The sequence below is a fragment of the Nicotiana tomentosiformis genome, chromosome 8 (assembly GCF_000390325.3).
Source record: "Nicotiana tomentosiformis chromosome 8, ASM39032v3, whole genome shotgun sequence".
NCBI classification, from domain to species: Eukaryota; Viridiplantae; Streptophyta; class Magnoliopsida; order Solanales; family Solanaceae; genus Nicotiana; species Nicotiana tomentosiformis.
This window is the reverse complement of record NC_090819.1, coordinates 86391498-86408432: the sequence shown is the minus strand read 5'-3', so window position 1 is coordinate 86408432 and position 16935 is coordinate 86391498. Positions and strand designations below refer to the sequence as shown.

General features: G+C 42.3%; 1 pseudogene; it reads right to left on the bottom strand.

Annotated features, from left to right (window-relative positions):
• Positions 1–1237: 1237 nt before the first annotated feature.
• Positions 1238–16935, bottom strand: part of LOC104092488 (large ribosomal subunit protein eL20y-like) — a 174233-nt pseudogene continuing 158535 nt past the window's right edge.

The window sequence follows — 16935 nt, the reverse complement described above, 5'->3', positions numbered from 1 at the left end:
CAAAATGCGACAAATCAATTAATTGCTTGTTCCTATACAATCACTAGTACCATTCCAATGCGTCACCATCAAGGTAGAATGACGCCCTGGTAATCTTCTGATCATCGTCAATTCTATAGAACTCAAAATAATGCTCCGCTTGGAATATCCAAGCCTCCGGATTCTCGCCTTGAAACTGTCATAACTTGGCATCCATAGCCCGGTCTCGCGGTTGAAAAGAGGCCATTCTCTGTTTCCCCACAGCCTCCAGCAGCATCAATCGAAGATCGGCGAGATCCTTAGAAAGCGAGGCCTTCATTTCCTGAATTAAATCACGAATTAAATCTTCGACGAAAGCCTTGAGTACTCTTTGGTCCTCCATTAGAGACCTCTCAATGAAAGCACCAATGTAACAACTGGATATTACACTCAAACCAACTGATTATATTAACTCAATAAACGAAACTACAATAACCAAATAGCAATACAATAGTAGAAAACAACACTAAAGGAAATAGATAGTAGATGAGAAGAGAAATTGCAACCTAAAGCTAAGAAGAAAGGGGATGAGAAACAGGTTCAGCAGAAGAGATGAGAAGAACAGACTGGATCCCAAATATAATGTCCTAGAATTCCATTTGGGAGTTTAGTCATTGGACTTCTTCTCACTTTAACTTCTGGCCCAAATGTTCCAATTGGATCACCGTTGTTTGACATTTCTCGCCCATAATCCCTTCCCCACTCAACTTGGTTCACAACAGTCCTCTTTCCCTATTTGGAAATAATTTACCTTTATGCAATGATTTATAGCCACACAAAATATATGTGTGTCATTTTACATCACAAGTTCAAAAATCTTCTCCTTTTTTTAAACTCCGTACTCAGTCAAATGAGTTCACATAAATTGAAACGGAGGGAATATTAAATATAATAAGATCTTAAATAGAAGATTTAAATGTTTAGTAATCTGTAATTATTTAATGCTAATGGATAGAACATGTGAAAATTACGTAATTGATTTTTGAGATGGAGCTTAACACATCGTTTTGCTTGAATCTGACATGAGAAAATAATTGGCTCGCAGATGAGGGAGAACACATAGTAGATATTCTAATTATATCGAGTCGCACTGAAAATAAAGATCGCAAATACTTTTCTACGCTTGAGAGAGACTTCGAATTTGGTAATTTGGTTGAATACCAGTACCCCAAAAACAACCCGACACTTTGATCTATCAAAAACCCAGAAAACAAAGAGATAAAAACCAACTCAAGCGCAACATCACCAGACATCAACGATTGAAGACAATGTCTTCAAACTCTAGAAGAGACTGTCGGGAATCTTTATCTAAAAAGAACAAAAATACAAGGGGTTACTTTTTTCACTTTCACAAGGGTGTCAAAATGGTCTAGCTAGTGCAACAAAATCGCAGAAATTTTAAGCTGGCTCTCAATCATCACCAAAACTGTTACATGAACAAGTTGGGTTTGGTAGCCTTGTATGTTGTCTTGAGTTTCCTGGAAGGTGGTCTGACTTTCTTGAACACCAACGGGAACTTGATTTTGGAGTCGTGGAACTATTTGGTGCTCTCTCTCTTGCAAATCTTGGCTAGAATAGTGGCTGTCTTGATTATCTGGATGCAGTGGTAGCGCACCCTGTGACGAGAAGCCATCTTAGTGTACATGTGCTCTACAGTTCCATTCAAAGTAGTATAATGACGAGAAATGATATAAAGCTTAAAAATACTTATCGATGCAACTATTCCATGCTCGTGGGGATTGCTTTAATCCATATAAAACTTTCTTCAACCGCAACACTTTATCTTCATGGTTTTTGACCATAAAGCCCAATGGTTGTTCAACATAGACTTCTTCTTCAAGATAGCCATTCCAAAAGGCTGACTTGACGTCTAGTTGATGGATCTTCCACTTTTTGCGCCACTAAAGAGATAAGCAAACGAATTGTCTCCATGCGGGCAACAGGTGCATAAACTTCTTCATAGTCAATGCCTTGCCTTTGCTTGTAGCCTTTAGCTACAAGTTGTGCTTTGTATCTCTCCACTTCTCCATCAGCATTCTTTTTTGTCTTGTTACCCATTTCACTCCAACTGCTCGTTGTCCCTTGGGAAGAGTTTTTAACTCCCAAGTGTTGTTCTTCTCTATTGACTCGATCTCCTCCTTTATGGCTTGTCTCCACCTTTTGTCTGTAACAGCTTCATCAAAGTTCATTGGTTCACTATCAACAAAGAGACAACATAAAAAATCAAAATTAGTAACTTCTTTTGTGTCCTCATAGAGCTCTTGAATACCCCTTATCCTCTGCGGCTGTTCATTTGAACATTCTTGAGAAGAAGGAGATGCAACATTGGTTGGAGAAGGTTCTCTTGAAAGTCTCGCCGATGAAGGGAATCATGAAATTCGGTCATAAGGGCAAGTTGAGCCCAAGGTTTATAGGCCCAAGGTTTAAAGAGCATATTCATGGAGACAACGAGTAAATCCATAGTCTTGAAAATACTTGTCGATGCAACTATTCCATGCTCGTGGGGATTGATTTAATCCATATAAAGCTTTTTTCAACCGCAACACTTTATCTTCATGGGTTTTGACCATAAAGCCTAATGGTTGTTCAATATAGACTTCTTCTTCAAGATAGCCATCCTAAAAGGCTGATTTGACGTCTAGTTGATGGATCTTCCACTTCATTTGCGCCGCCAAAGAGATGAGCAAACGAATTATCTTCATGCGGGCAATATGTACATAAACTTCTTCATAGTCAATGCCTTGACTTTTCTTGTAGCTTTTAGCCACAAGTAGTGCTTTGTATCTCTCCACTTCTCTATAAGCATTCTTCCTTTTCTTATATACCCATTTTACTCCAATTGCTCGTTGTCCCTTGGAAAGAGTTTTTAACTCCTAAGTGTTGTTCTTCTATATTGAATCGATCTTCTCATCCATGGATTGTCTCCACCTTTTATCTGTAATAGCTTCATCAAATTGGTTCACTATCAACAAAGAGACAACATAAAAAATCAAAATTAGTAACTTCTTCTGTGTCCTCATAGAGCTCTTAAATACTATTCATCCTTTGCAGATGTTCATTTGAACTTTCTTGAGAAGAAGGAGATGCTATATTGGTTGGAGAGGAAGGTTAGTTGTATCCTGCGCAGGTTCTGTAACGACCCGATCGATCGTTTTACTTTCTAGATATCTGTTCCCCTAAATAAGACTCTCCGTATGTGCTTTTACCATTTTATGACTTGGAGTGATGGTTATTTCGGGTTCGGAAGGGTTCGGGTTGAAATCGGAACACTTAGTTCCTTAATATTGGCTTAAAATGGTTAAGTTTGACTTGAGTCAACATTTTGAGTAAACGACCTCGAAACTGGGCTTTGACGGTCCTAATAGGTTCGTATGATAATTTTGGACTTGGGTGTATGTTCGGATCAGGTTTCAGATGACCCGGGAGCGTTTCAGTGTTTAATATTGAAAGTTGGCGCATTGAAAGTTTTCAAGTTCTTTAAATTTGGTTTGAAGTAGGTTTTGATGTTATCGAGGTCCGTTTGTGATTCCGAGCCTAGGAATTATTTCGTATGGTGATTTAAGACTTGCACACAAAATTTGGTGTCATCCCGAGTAGTCCAAGTATGATTCGGCTCATTCGGAGCAAGTTGAAAACTTGAAGTTCATAATTTGATTCAATTTGGTTTTGGGGTGTGATTCTTAGTTTCAATGTTATTTTACGAGTTTTGAGAGATCGAGCAGGTCCGTATCATGTTTATGGACTTGTTGGTAGATTTGGACAGGGGTCCCGAATGGCCCGGGTGTGTTTCGGACTGCCTGGAGTTAAGTTGGAAACTTTAGAAATTTCTGTTATGGTTTCCTTCTCTGCGAATGCGAAAAAGTAATCGCGTTCGGGATGAAGGAATGGGGCTGGGTGGAGTTTTTCCCTACGTGTTCGCGAGATGGAGACCGCATTTGCGGTGTTCTGGGCCACTGGCCTTCGCGTTCGTGAAGTGAGAGGCCAGCTGGGGAGGGGGGGGTTCAGTTGATGGCCTTCACGTTCGCGTTGAGGCCATCGCCTTCGTGTTGGGCATGCCTGCTAAGCATTCGCGTTTGTGTTCGCATGGCCTTTCTCGCGTTCGTGAAAGGTATTTTTATGGGCTTGGCCTTTTTGGCCTTCACGATCGCGGATGCCCTATCGCGATCGCGTATAAGAACTCCTGGGCTGAAACATTTTAAAAACGGGACTTAGACCCATTTTTCTCATTTCTCACTTGTGTGGTCCGAATTTGGAGCTTCTTGGAGAGGGGTTTCCACCTAGCTATTGAAGGTAAGTAATTCCTATGATAGATTTTAACATGTAAAATTGTGAAAATTATGAGTTTAGTTGAAAAACCTTGGTTTTGATAAAAATAGGATTTAACCACGAAAATGATTATGGAATTGGGTAAAAATTATATATTTGAGTTCGTGAGGTTATGGGTAACATTTATTTTCAAAATTTCCGGAATCCGGGCACGTGGGCCCAGAGGGTGAATTTTAAGAATCTTCCAACTTGGGTTGGGTAATTACTCTAATAATTAAATTATGAATTTGTGAGTATATATTGATTAATTTATATAATATTTGGCTAGTTTTGGGTTGTTTGGCACCCAGTTGAGGATTTAGAGCGTATTTGTGAATCGGAAGTGAGCATGAGAACGAGGTAAGTCTTTTGCCTCTCTCTTATTTTGGTGTGCTTTCAATGAGGAACGAATAGCTCATTTTATAGGAAAAATTGCCACCAATCCAACCAATCAGATTGGTTCAACAGTTTGCAAAGTTTAGCCACCCAACTTGGCAAATTTTTCCGCCCCCCAATTTTCCTTATGCAACTTTTTTCATTTTTTTCTTTGTTTCCTTTTTTATGGGTCTAACAGATCTCTTGCAAATTTCAAATGCAATTTGCAATTCTAAGACAGTTGGCGCCTAACTTTCTTTTCCTTCAATCACAATTTTCTTTATTTTTTTCTTTTATTTCTTTTATTTGAATTGGGTCCCACAAATCTCCCCCTTAATTTTGATTTTTCTTTTTCATTCTAAGACTTGATCTCAATCTCTAAAAATTGTCAAACTTGAGAAAAATATCCGCAAGTTGATCATGAGACTTCACATATTTGAGCTCGACTTCCTTCTTGGCAATGCTTTCTTTGATGAAGTGATACCTTGTATCTATATGCTTGCTTCGATTATGATACACCGGATTCTTCGCGAGTACCTGTGCGAATTTATTGTCAATACAAATCTCTGTAGCTTCAATTTGTGGTAAATTGAGCTCCTTCAATAATCTTCTCAGCCAAATAACATGACATGTACAAGATGTTGCTGCTATATATTCAGCTTCACAAGTCGAGAGAGTAACAATAGATTGTTTCTTTGAACTCCAAGAAATAACAAAATCACCCAAGAAAAATACAAAGCCAGATATGCTTTTTCTATCATCAATATCTCCCGCATAATCACTATCACAAAATCCCATAAGGTGGAAATCACTAGAAGAAGAATAAAATAGTCCAAACTCAATCGTACTTTTTAGGTAACGAAAACTTCTTCTAGCGAATTTCAAATGAGTGGAGGTAGGAGCTTCCATGAAGCGGCTTACTACTCCAACTGCAAAGAGTATATCTGGCTTGGTACAAGTCAAGTACCTCAAACTTTCCACAAGACTTTTGAAAAATATGGTATCCACTTTTTCTCCTTTATCAAACTTAAATAATTTTGTCCCATTCTCCATCGGTGTGATCACGGGGTTGCAATCAAGCATGTTGAACCTCTTCAATATCCTTTTTGTATAGCTTTCTTGAGATACAAAAATTCCATCCTCCATTTGCTTCACTTCTAGGCCCAAATAGTATGACATGAGCCCTACGTCCGTTATCTCAAACTCACGGGACATGTCTTTCTTAATAGCTTCAAACAAACTTGGGTTATTACCCGTGAAAATAAGATCATCAACATAAAGACAAGCAAGCAAGATATCTCCATTAGTATTAACTTTAAGGTAAAGAGCATTATAACAACCCGACCGGTTATTTTAAATTTTAGAATCCCGTTCCCCTAAATAAGACTTCATGTACATGCTTTTACTGTTTTATGACTTGCGGGGATGGTTAGTTCGGGATTTGAAAAGGTTCGGGTTAAAATCGGAATACTTGGTTCCTTAAGGTTGACTTAAAAGGCCAAGTTTAACTTCGGTCAACATTTTGAGTAAACCATCTCGGAATCATGATTTGGCGGTTCTAATAGGTTCGTATGATAATTTCAGACATGGGCGTATGTTCGGATCGGGTTTTGGATAAATCAGGAGCGTTTCGGCGCCTAATAGTGGAAGTTGGTTCTTGAAGGTTTTAAAAAGTTCTTTAAATTTGGTTTGGAACGGATTTTGGTGATATCGAGGTCCAAATGGAATTTTGAGACTGAGAATAGTTTTGTAATGTCATTTAAGACTTGCACATAAAATTTGGTGTCATTCCGAGTAATGTTAGTACATTTTGGCTCATTAGAAGTAAATTGAAGAACTTGAAGTTCTTAAGTTTGATTCAATTGGTTTTCGGGTCTGATTCTTAGTTCCGTTATTGATTTTCGTGTTTCGAGAGTTCGAGCAAGTCCATATCATATTTTCAGACTTATTGGTGCCTTTGGATGGGGTCCCGAGGGGATCGGGTGAGTTTCAGACCCTCAGAACTAAGTGTGAAAAAAAGAAAATTCCAGTTCTGGTTTCCTTCTTCGCGAACGCAGAAGGACTCTCGCGTTCGCGTAGAAGGAATTGGGGTCTGGGGAATTTTGTGCTACGCGTTCGCGATAGCTAGTATGCATTCGCGAAGGTCTGGGACCTATGACCTTCGCGTGAGGTGGCTCGCATTAGCGTAGAGTACCCTGGGCTGGGCTTGGGTCACTATTTGTTCTTCGCATTCGCTGAGAAACCCTCGCGTACGCGAAGTTTAGACCAATCCAGCCTCCTCGTTCGCGTAAAGTTGGTCACGTTCGCGATGATTCGTCTCAGGGGCTTGAACCGTTTGCCTTCGCGAATGCGAGGTCCCTTCCGCTTTTGTGATGAAGTAGGGCAGCTGGGCAGTAAGTTTAAAATCGGGACTTAGGCATTTTTGGGGCCATTTGTTTCACTCTTGGCGATTAGAGAGCATTTAAGGAGGGGATTTCGACCTAGCCTTGTGAGGTAAGTAATTTCTACTTAATGTGAGTTTAATACATAGATTATGGGTACTCTTTAACATGACAATTGGTAAAAATTATGAGTTTAGATGAAAAATCTAGGGTTAAATAAAAATGGGATTTTACCACGAAAATGATTATGGAACTTAGTGAAAATCATATATTTATGTTTCTAAGGTTATGGGTAACAACTTTCTTCGAAAATTTCCGGAATTCGAGCACGTGGGCCCGGAGGGGGGGAGGGTGAATTTTTAGAATCTTGCATTTAAGGTTGGGTAACCTCTTTAATAGTTGGAATATGAACTCTTGAGCACGTATTTATTAGTTTGTATATTATTTGATTAGTTTGGATTGATTTGGCACTGACTTGAGGGAGTGAGCGCATTCTTGAACCAGAAAGTAGACTTTGAGACAAGATAAGTCTCTTTTATAACCTTGTAAGAGGGAATTAACCCCATAGGTGAATTTAATCCGTATGTACTTCTATTTGTGGGGGCTACGTACGCACGATGTGATGAGAATCCGTGCATAGCTACTATTCATGCTTAGGTCCGGGTAGATTTAGGCTTACACCATGCTTTGTTGATACCGTTGCTTGTTTATGCTTACTAGTTGTTGGATTAAAGTGGAAGTTGAAGGTCTCAATATTTAAATCCCCAAGTTGAATTTCTTATTTTTATAAAGGAATTGAGAAATACTACGATGAATTGAGAAATTATATGTTCAACCACGAGCGGGGTAAGCATCCACTACTCTCATGGGAGCGGGTCGTTCGCCTCGGCAGTGCACAGTATATTATTATGTATATTTGGATCAAGCCATACTTCCTCGGCATAACTCGTGCGTAGTGATACCGAAATCCCTTGTTATATTTAATAATGTTTCACAGACTTGAAAGGTGAAAGGAATAGATGAGAGAAATGGTTTGATTCTTACTTGAAAGAAGGAATTGCTTACTTACTTCTTGTTTTAAGCGCAATCATTATTGTATATTACCTGCTTTATTAGAACTTCACATTATTATGTTTTTTTTGTTGATCCTTAGTAAGTGTCGAAGTCGACTCCTCATCACTACTTCTTCGAGGTTAGACTATATACTTACTGGGTACACGTTGCTTATGTACTCACGCTACACTTCTGTACTTGATGTGTAGGATCTAAGGCAGGTGCATCTGGTTACCAGTCCGGCGCGCACGTTTGACTTATAGCTCGAGACTACACGGTGAGCTAACCTTTTGAGCCATTCAGTAGCAGCCGGAGTATCTATCTTTTGGATTTATGTTTCTATCTTTTTCCTTAAGACAATAGACTAGTATTCTTTTGTTTATTCTGCTAGTAGCCCACACACTTGTGACACCAGGTCTTGGCACACACTAGTAGACTTATGATTTTGGATTTATTATTGTGACTTCGATTTGCACTCAGTTGCTTTTGTTTAATTACCTTACAACAGTAAATTTCTAAATCCTTTATAAATGAGGAAAATTATTACTTTGGAAACACATTAAAAGTGAAAACTACTAGATTTATCAGTGTTGGCTTGCCTAACAACGGTGTTAGGCGCCATCACGGCCTATGTTGAAATTGGGTCGTGACAACATGGTATCAGAGCACTAGGTTCACATAGGTCTCTCAAGTTATGGGCAAGCCTAATAGGGTCTTGCGGATCGGTGCGGAGATGTCCGTACTTAACTTCGAGAGGCTATAGGGTGTTAGGAAACTATTCTTCATTCATCTCCTATCATGCAGTTGATGGTGTACTAAGTTTCTTCCTCTTATTCTCTCACAGATGGTGAGAACGCGCGCAGCAGACGTTCTAAACCTGGGAGGGGCTGCTCCCGCTGTAGCTAGAGGCCGAGGCTAAGATCGGGGGAGGGCACCAGCCCGAGGTAGGGGACAAGGACGACCCAAAGTTTCCCTAGTTGTACCACCAGTGGATCCAGTAGAGGATCTCATTATTGAGAAGCAGGGCGGGGTGCCCGCCGCAGAGCCAACCCCGGTAGATTTCACGTTAGCACCGGGCTTTAAGGAGGTCATGGGCCGTATGCTACGGTTCATGGATTCTATGTCCCAGGCTGGTTTATTTCCAGTAGACCCAGCCACATATCAGGCGGGAGGGGGAGCACAGACCCCTACTGCTTAGGCACCTGGGCATACAGCTGCCGTATATCAGACCCCGAGTACACTACCCACGGGCGGGGCCCAGCTGGTTGCAGCGGCTATGCCTGAACCTAGACCAGTTGCTGCCGGCAAGCCGCAGAAGCTTTAGGACAGATAGACTAGGCTTCACCCTCCGGTCTTTAGGGGTGAGCGACATGAGGATCATCAGTACTTTATTGATAAGTGCATGGATAGACTGCACAACATGAGCATATTGGAGTCTCACGGGATGGATTTCACTACCTTTCAGTTGGAGGGCAACATGCGTAGGTGGCGGAAGGCTTATCTTCTTGGTAGACCACAAGATTCTCCTCCCATGACTTGGGACCAGTTCACCCACCTATTTTTGGACAGGTATATCCCACCCTCCCAAAGGGGAGAGTTGCGGTGTCAGTTCAAGTGGCTCGAGCAGGGTCAGATGTCAGTGACCGATTATGAGGCTAGATTCTCTGAGTTATCTTGCCATGCACTTATGATACTTCCTACTGAGGCGGAGCGAGTGCGGAGGTTTGTTGCATGGTTTCACTCAGGTATTCAGGCTACTATAGCCCGGGAGGTTAAGATGGGGACTTCTTCTCAGTTGGTAGTGGAGATTGCTCGAAGGATTGAGGGTTACCATCATAGGGGTAGAGAGAAGATGCAGCGGGACAAGAGGTCCCGTTTTTCTGGAGAGTTTAGAGGTGCCCCAGCTGGGGGCAGAGGTCCTTTTTGGAGGGGTCAGCCTAGCAGGCCCCCACATCCATCACCACCACCTCCTCGGGGTGTTCCAGCGCGACCCTATTTCAGCGCTATGCCGGAGAGTTCCTACCATCCGCCAGCTATTTAGGTTTCTTTCAATGGGTACTCCGGTCATCAGGGTTCCTCCAGTTCCTACTTCAGTGCCATGTCAAAGAGTTCATATCGGCCACCAGCTATCCAGGGTCCTTCCAGTGGGTATTTAGGACATCAGGGTCAGACTTCAAGGCAACAGTCCACTGCTCTGAAAGGTTGTTATGAGTGCGGGGATCATAGTCACATGAAGAGGCATTTCCCAAACTTCAGGGCAAGGCAGTACAACAGGGTCAGCAACCCATGTTTATATCTCCAGTAGCCGCACCAGTCGTCCGGCCGCCCATAGGCGGGGGGCAGGTGGGTAGGGGTCATCCCAGAGGTGGAGGTCGGGCAGGTGAAGGCCAACCAGGTGGCGCTCTATCCAAAGTTTATGCTTTTCCGACCAGAGCAGATGCCGTGATCACAGGTATTATTTCTCTCTTGGTAGGTAAGCTTCAGTATTATTTGATCCAGGGTCTACCTATTCGTATGTGTCATCTCTGTTTGCTTATTTTCTGGATATTCCTCATGAGTCCTTGTGTACTCTTGTTTATGTGTCCACTCATGTGAGCGATTCTATTATTGTGGATCGGGTCTATCGATCCTACGTGGTCATATTCTGTGGATACGAGACTAGAGCGGATCTTCTGTTGCTTGATATGACCGACTTTGAGGTCATCCTGGGCATGGATTGGCTATCCCCATATCATGCCATCCTTGATTGCCATGCCAAGACTGTTACCTAAGTGATGCCTAGATAGGAGTGGAAGGGTTCGTCTTTCAATACATCTAGTCAGGTTATCTCTTTTATGAAGGCTCGACACATGATCGAGAAGGGTTGTTTGGCTTATCTCGTCTATGTTTGGGATTCTACTGCAGAGTCTCCGGCGATTGATTCAGTACTAGTAGTCCGAGAGTTCTTCGATGTGTTTCCTTCTGATCTTCTAGGCATGCCACCAGATCGAGATGTCGACTTCTGTATTAACTTGGCTCCAGGTACCCATCCTATATCTATCCCACCATACCGTATGGCTCCAAAAGAATTGAAGGAGTTGAAGGAACAACTTGAAAGAGTTGCTAGCCAAGGGGTTCGTCAGACCGAATGTATCACCTTGTGGTGCACCAATATTATTTGTGAAGAAGAAAGATGGGACTATGCGTATGTGCATTGATTACCGCCAGTTGAACAAGGCACCATTAAGAACAAGAACCCGTTGCCACGTATTGATGATTTGTTTGACCAATTGGAGGGTGCTAGGGTGTTCTCCAAGATCGACTTGAGATCAGGGTACCATCAGTTGAAGATTCGGGACTCAGATGTTCCGAAGATTGCCTTCCGCACTAGATATGGCCATTATGAGTTTCTAGTGATGTCCTTCGACTTGACTAATGCCCCAACGACATTTATAGATTTGATGAATAGGGTGTTCAGGCCTCATATCAATTCCTTTGTTATTGTCTTCATTGATGACATCTTGATTTACTCACGTATCATGGAGGAGCACGAGCAGCATTTGAGAGTGGTGCTTCAGACCTTGAGGGAACAGAAGTTATATGCTAAGTTCTCCAAATATGAGTTTTGGTTAGATTTTGTGGCATTCTTGGGGCATGTTGTATCAGGTGAGGGAATTAAGGTGGATCCCAAGAAGATTGAGGCAGTTCAGAGTTGGCCTCGTCCTACTTCGGCGACTGAGATCAAGAGCTTCTTCGGGTTAGTATGTTATTATCGCTGGTTCGTAGATGGATTCTCATCTATTACGGCACCTTTTACTAGATTGACCCAGAAGGGTGCTCCGTTCCGTTGGACCGATGATTGTGATGCGAGCTTTCAGAAGCTGAAGACAGCTTTGACTACAACACCAGTTCTAGTGTTTCCTTCCGGTTCGGGGATGTATACTGTGTATTGCGACGCTTCAAGCATTGGCTTGGGTTGTGTATTGATGCAGGAGGGGCGAGTTATTGCATATGCTTCACGTCAACTAAAGCTTCATGAGAAGAATTATCCTGTGCATGATTTGGAGTTGGCCGCAATTGTTCATGCTCTTAAGATTTGGAGGCATTATCTATATGGGGTGCCTTGTGAGGTTTACACTGATCACCGTAGTTTAGAGCACTTGTTCAAGCAAAGGGATCTCAATTTGAGGCATCGCAGATGACTTGAGTTACTGAAGGACTATGACATCACTATTCTTTATCATCCAAGCAAGGCGAATGTAGTCACAGATGCCTTGAGCAGGAAGACAGAGAGTATGGGTAGCTTGGCATTCATTTCAGCAGAGGAGAGGCCACTAGCTTTGGACATTCAGTCCTTGGCAAATAGACTTGTGAGGTTGGATATTTCAGAGCCCAACCGAGTCCTTGCGTGTGTTGTTGCCTAGTCTTCACTATTGGAGAAGATCAAGAATCGACAGTTTTATGATCTGCACTTGGAAGTTCTTAGAGAGACGGTACTACAGGGTGGTGCCAAGGAGGTTTCTATTAGCGAAGATGGTGTCCCTCGCCTCCAGAGTCGTCTATGTGCTCCTAAGGTCGATGGCGTGAGGGAGAGGATTCTAGAGGAGGCGCACAGTTATCAGTATTCTATTCATCCAGGTGCTACGAAGATGTATTAGGACCTAAGGCAGCAATATTAGTGGCGACGGATTAAGAAAGACATAGTTGAGTATGTAGCTAGGTGCTTAAATTGCCAGCAGGTTAAGTATGAGCACCAGAGGCCAGGTGGCTTACTCCAGCAGATGACTATACCGGAGTGGAAAAGGGAGCACATTACTATGGACTTCGTAGTTGGGTTGCCGTGGACCTTGCATAAGTCTGATGCAGTTTGGGTCATTATTGACAGGTTGACCAAGTCAGCACATTTCATTCCAGTTGCAACTACTTATACTTTAGAGAGGTTGGCCCAGATTTATATTCGGGAGATAGTTCGATTGCACGGTGTGCCTGTTTCCATCATATCAGATAGAGGCCCTCAGTTCACTTCGCATTTCTGGAGAGCCATATAGGGTGAGTTGGGGACCCGTGTAGAGCTCAGCACTGCGTTTCATCCACAGACCGATGGGGAGTCAGAGCGGACAGTTCAGATCTTGGAATACATGCTCAGAGCATATGTGATTGACTTTGGGGGACAGTAGGATCAGTTCTTACCTTTGGCTGAGTTTGCTTACAACAACAGCTATCAGTCCAGCATCGAGATGGCTCCATTTGAGGCTTTATATGATCCGCGATGTCCTTCTCCTATCAGGTGGTTTGAGCCCGATGAGGCTAAGTTATATGGTACCGATCTGGTGAAGGATGCCTTGGAAAAAGTAAAGTTGATTCAGGAGCGACTTCGTGCAACACAGTCCGGACAAAAGAGTTACGCGGATCAGAACGCGAGTGATGTGTCATTTATGGTAGGCAAGAAGGTTCTCTTAAATGTCTCGCCGATGAAGGGGATCATGAGCTTTGGGGAAAAAGGGCAAGTTGAGTCCAAGGTTTATAGGTCCATTTGAGGTGTTGAGGCAAGTCGGGGAGCTTGCTTATGAGCTTGATTTGCCTCCCAGTCTATCGGAAGTTCATCCGGTTTTCCATGTGTCTATGCTCCAGAGGTATCATCCCGACTTGTCACATATGTTAGACTTCAACACGATTCAGTTAGATGAGAGTCTGGGTTATAAAGAAGAGCCAGTTACCATAGTTGATAGGCAGGATCGCCAGTTGATATCCAAGAGGATTTTTGCGGTAAAGGTCCAGTGGAGGGGCCAACCAGTCGAGGAGGCGATCTGGGAATCCGAGGAGGACATGCAGAGCAGATATCCACACTTATTCAACACTTCAGGTATGATTCTAAACCCATTCGATGACAAATGTTTGTTTAAGAGGTGGAGAATATAACGACCCCACCGGTCGTTTTGCTTTCTAGAACCCCGTTACCCTAAATAAGACTTCCCGTACATGCTTTTACTGTTTTATGACTTGCGAGGATGGTTAGGGGGGATTTGGAAGGGTTCGGGTTGAAATCGGAATACTTGGTTCCTTAAGGTTGGCTTAAAAGGCCAAGTTTGACTTCGGTCAACATTTTGAGTAAACAACCTCGGAATTGAGATTTGGTGATTCCAATAGGTTGGTATGATGATTTCATACTTGGGCGTATGTTCGGATCGGGTTTTGGATAACCCGAGAGCGTTTCGGCGCCTAATAGTGAAAGTTGATTCATGAAGGTTTTAAAAAGTTCTTTAAATTTGGTTTGGAGCGGGTTTTGGTGATATCGAGGTCCAAACGGAATTCCAAGATAGGGAATAGTTCTGTAATGCCATTTAAGACTTGCACGTAAAGTTTGGTGTCATTCCGAGTAGTTTCAGTAAGTTTCGGCGTGTTGGACGTAAATTGAAGAACTTGAAGTTGTTAAGTTTGATTCAATTGGTTTTGGAGTACGATTCTTAGTTTCGTTTTTTATTTTTGCATTTCTAGAGTTTGAGTAAGTCCGTATCATGTTTTCACACTTGTTTGTGCCTTTGGATGGGGTCCCGAGGGGCTCGGGTGAGTTTCGGACCCCTCGGAACTAAGTATGAAAAACCAGACAATTCCAGTTCTGGTTTCCTTCTTCGCGAATGCGGAAGGACTCTTGCATTCATGTAGAAGGAATTGGGGGCTGGGGAATTTTGTGCTATGCGTTCGTGATAGCTAGTCTGCGATCGCGAAGGTCTGGGACCTGTGACCTTCGCGTTCGCATGAGGCGACTCGCGTTCGCGTAGAGTACCCTAGGCTGGGCTTGGGTCGCTATTTGTTCTTCGCGTTCGCGGAGAAACCCTAGCGTACGCGAAGCTTAAGCCAAGCCAGCCTCCGCATTTTCCTAGCGTTGGTCGCATTCGCGATGAGTCGTCTCAGGGGCTTGAACAGTTTGCCTTCGCGAACACGAGGTCCCTTCCGCGTTCGCGATGACGGAGGGCAGCTGGGCAGTAAATTTAAAATCGGGACTTAAAGGCATTTTTGGGGCCATTTGTTTCACTCTTGGGAGACTAGAGAGCATTTAAGGAAGGGATTTCGACCTAGCCTTGTGAGGTAAGTCATTTATACTTAATGGGAGTTTAATACATAGATTATGGGTAAATGTTAACATGAAAATTGGTAGAAATTATGGGTTTAGATGAAAAACCTAGGGTTTAATAAAAATGGGATTTTAGCACGAAAATGGTTATGGAACTTAGTAAAAATCATATATTTATGTTTCTAAGGTTATGGATAACAACTTTCTTCGAAAATTTCCGAAATACGGGCACGTGGGCCCCGGAGGGTGAATTTTTAGAATCTTGCATTTAGGGTTGGGTAACCACTTTAATAGTTGGAACACGAACTCTTGCACACGTATTGATTAGTTTGTATATTATTTGATTAGTTTGGATTGATTCGGCACCTACTTGAGGGAGTGAGCGCATTCTTGAACCGGGAAGTAGACTTTGAGATGAGGTAAGTCTCTTTTCTAACCTTGTAAGAGAGAATTAACCGCAAAAGTGAACTTAATCAATATGTACTTCTATTTGTGAGGGCTACATATGCAGGATGTGACGAGAGTCTGTGCGTAGCTACTATTTATGCTTAGGTCCGGGTAGATTTAGGCTTACACCATGCTTTGTTGATATCGTTGCTTGTTTATGCTTACTAGTTGTTGGATTAAAGTGGAAGTTGGAGGTCTCAATATTTAAGGCCCCAAGTTGAATTTCTTATTTTTATAAAGGAATTGAGAAATACTACGATGAATTGAGAAGTTATATGTTCAACCGCGAGCGGGATAAACTTCCACTACTATCATGGGAGCGGGTCGTTCGCCTCGGCAGGAATTATTGATATATTATATGGTTCGGGAAGTTCGACCCTCAGCAGTGCACAATATATTATTATGTATATTTGGATCGGGCCGTACGTCCTCGACATAACTCGTGCGTAGTGATACCGAAATCCCTTGTTATATTTAATAATGTTTCACAGACTTGAAAGGTGAAAGGAATAAATGAGAGAAATGGTTTGATTCTTACTTGAAAGAAGGATTTGCTTACTTACTTCTTGTTTTGAGCTCTATCATTATTGTATATTACCTGCTTTATTAGAACTTCACATTATTATGTTTTTTTTTGTTGACCCTTCGTAAGTGTCGAAGTCGACCCCTCGTCACTACTTCTTCGAGGTTAGACTAGATACTTACTGGGTACACATTGTTTATGTACTCACACTGCACTTGATGTGCAGGATCTGAGGCAGGTGCATCTGGTTAACAGTCTGGCACGCACGTTTGACTTCTAGCTCTAGACTACATGGTGAGATGCCCTTCCGAGCCGTTCAGCAGCAGCCAAAGTCTCTCTCTTTTGGATTTATGTTTCTGTCTATTTCCTTGAGACAGTAGACTAGTATTCTTTTGTTTATTCTGCTAGTAGCCCACACACTTTTGACACCAGGTCTTGGCACACACTAGTAGACTTATGATTTTGGATTTATTATTGTGACTTCGATTTGCACTCAGTTGCTTTTGTTTAATTACCTTACAGTAGTAAATTTCTAAATCCTTTATAAATGAGGAAAATTATTACTTTGCAAACACATTAAAAGTGGAAACCACTAGATTTATCAGTGTTGGCTTGCCTAACAACGGTATTGGGCGCCATCACGGACTATGATGAAATTGGGTCGTGACAAGCATATTCATGGAGACAACGAGTAAACCCACTGTCTTGAAAATTCTTGTCGACGCGACTATTCCATGCCTATGGGTCTTCCTTTAATCCTAATAAATCTTTGTTCAACTTCA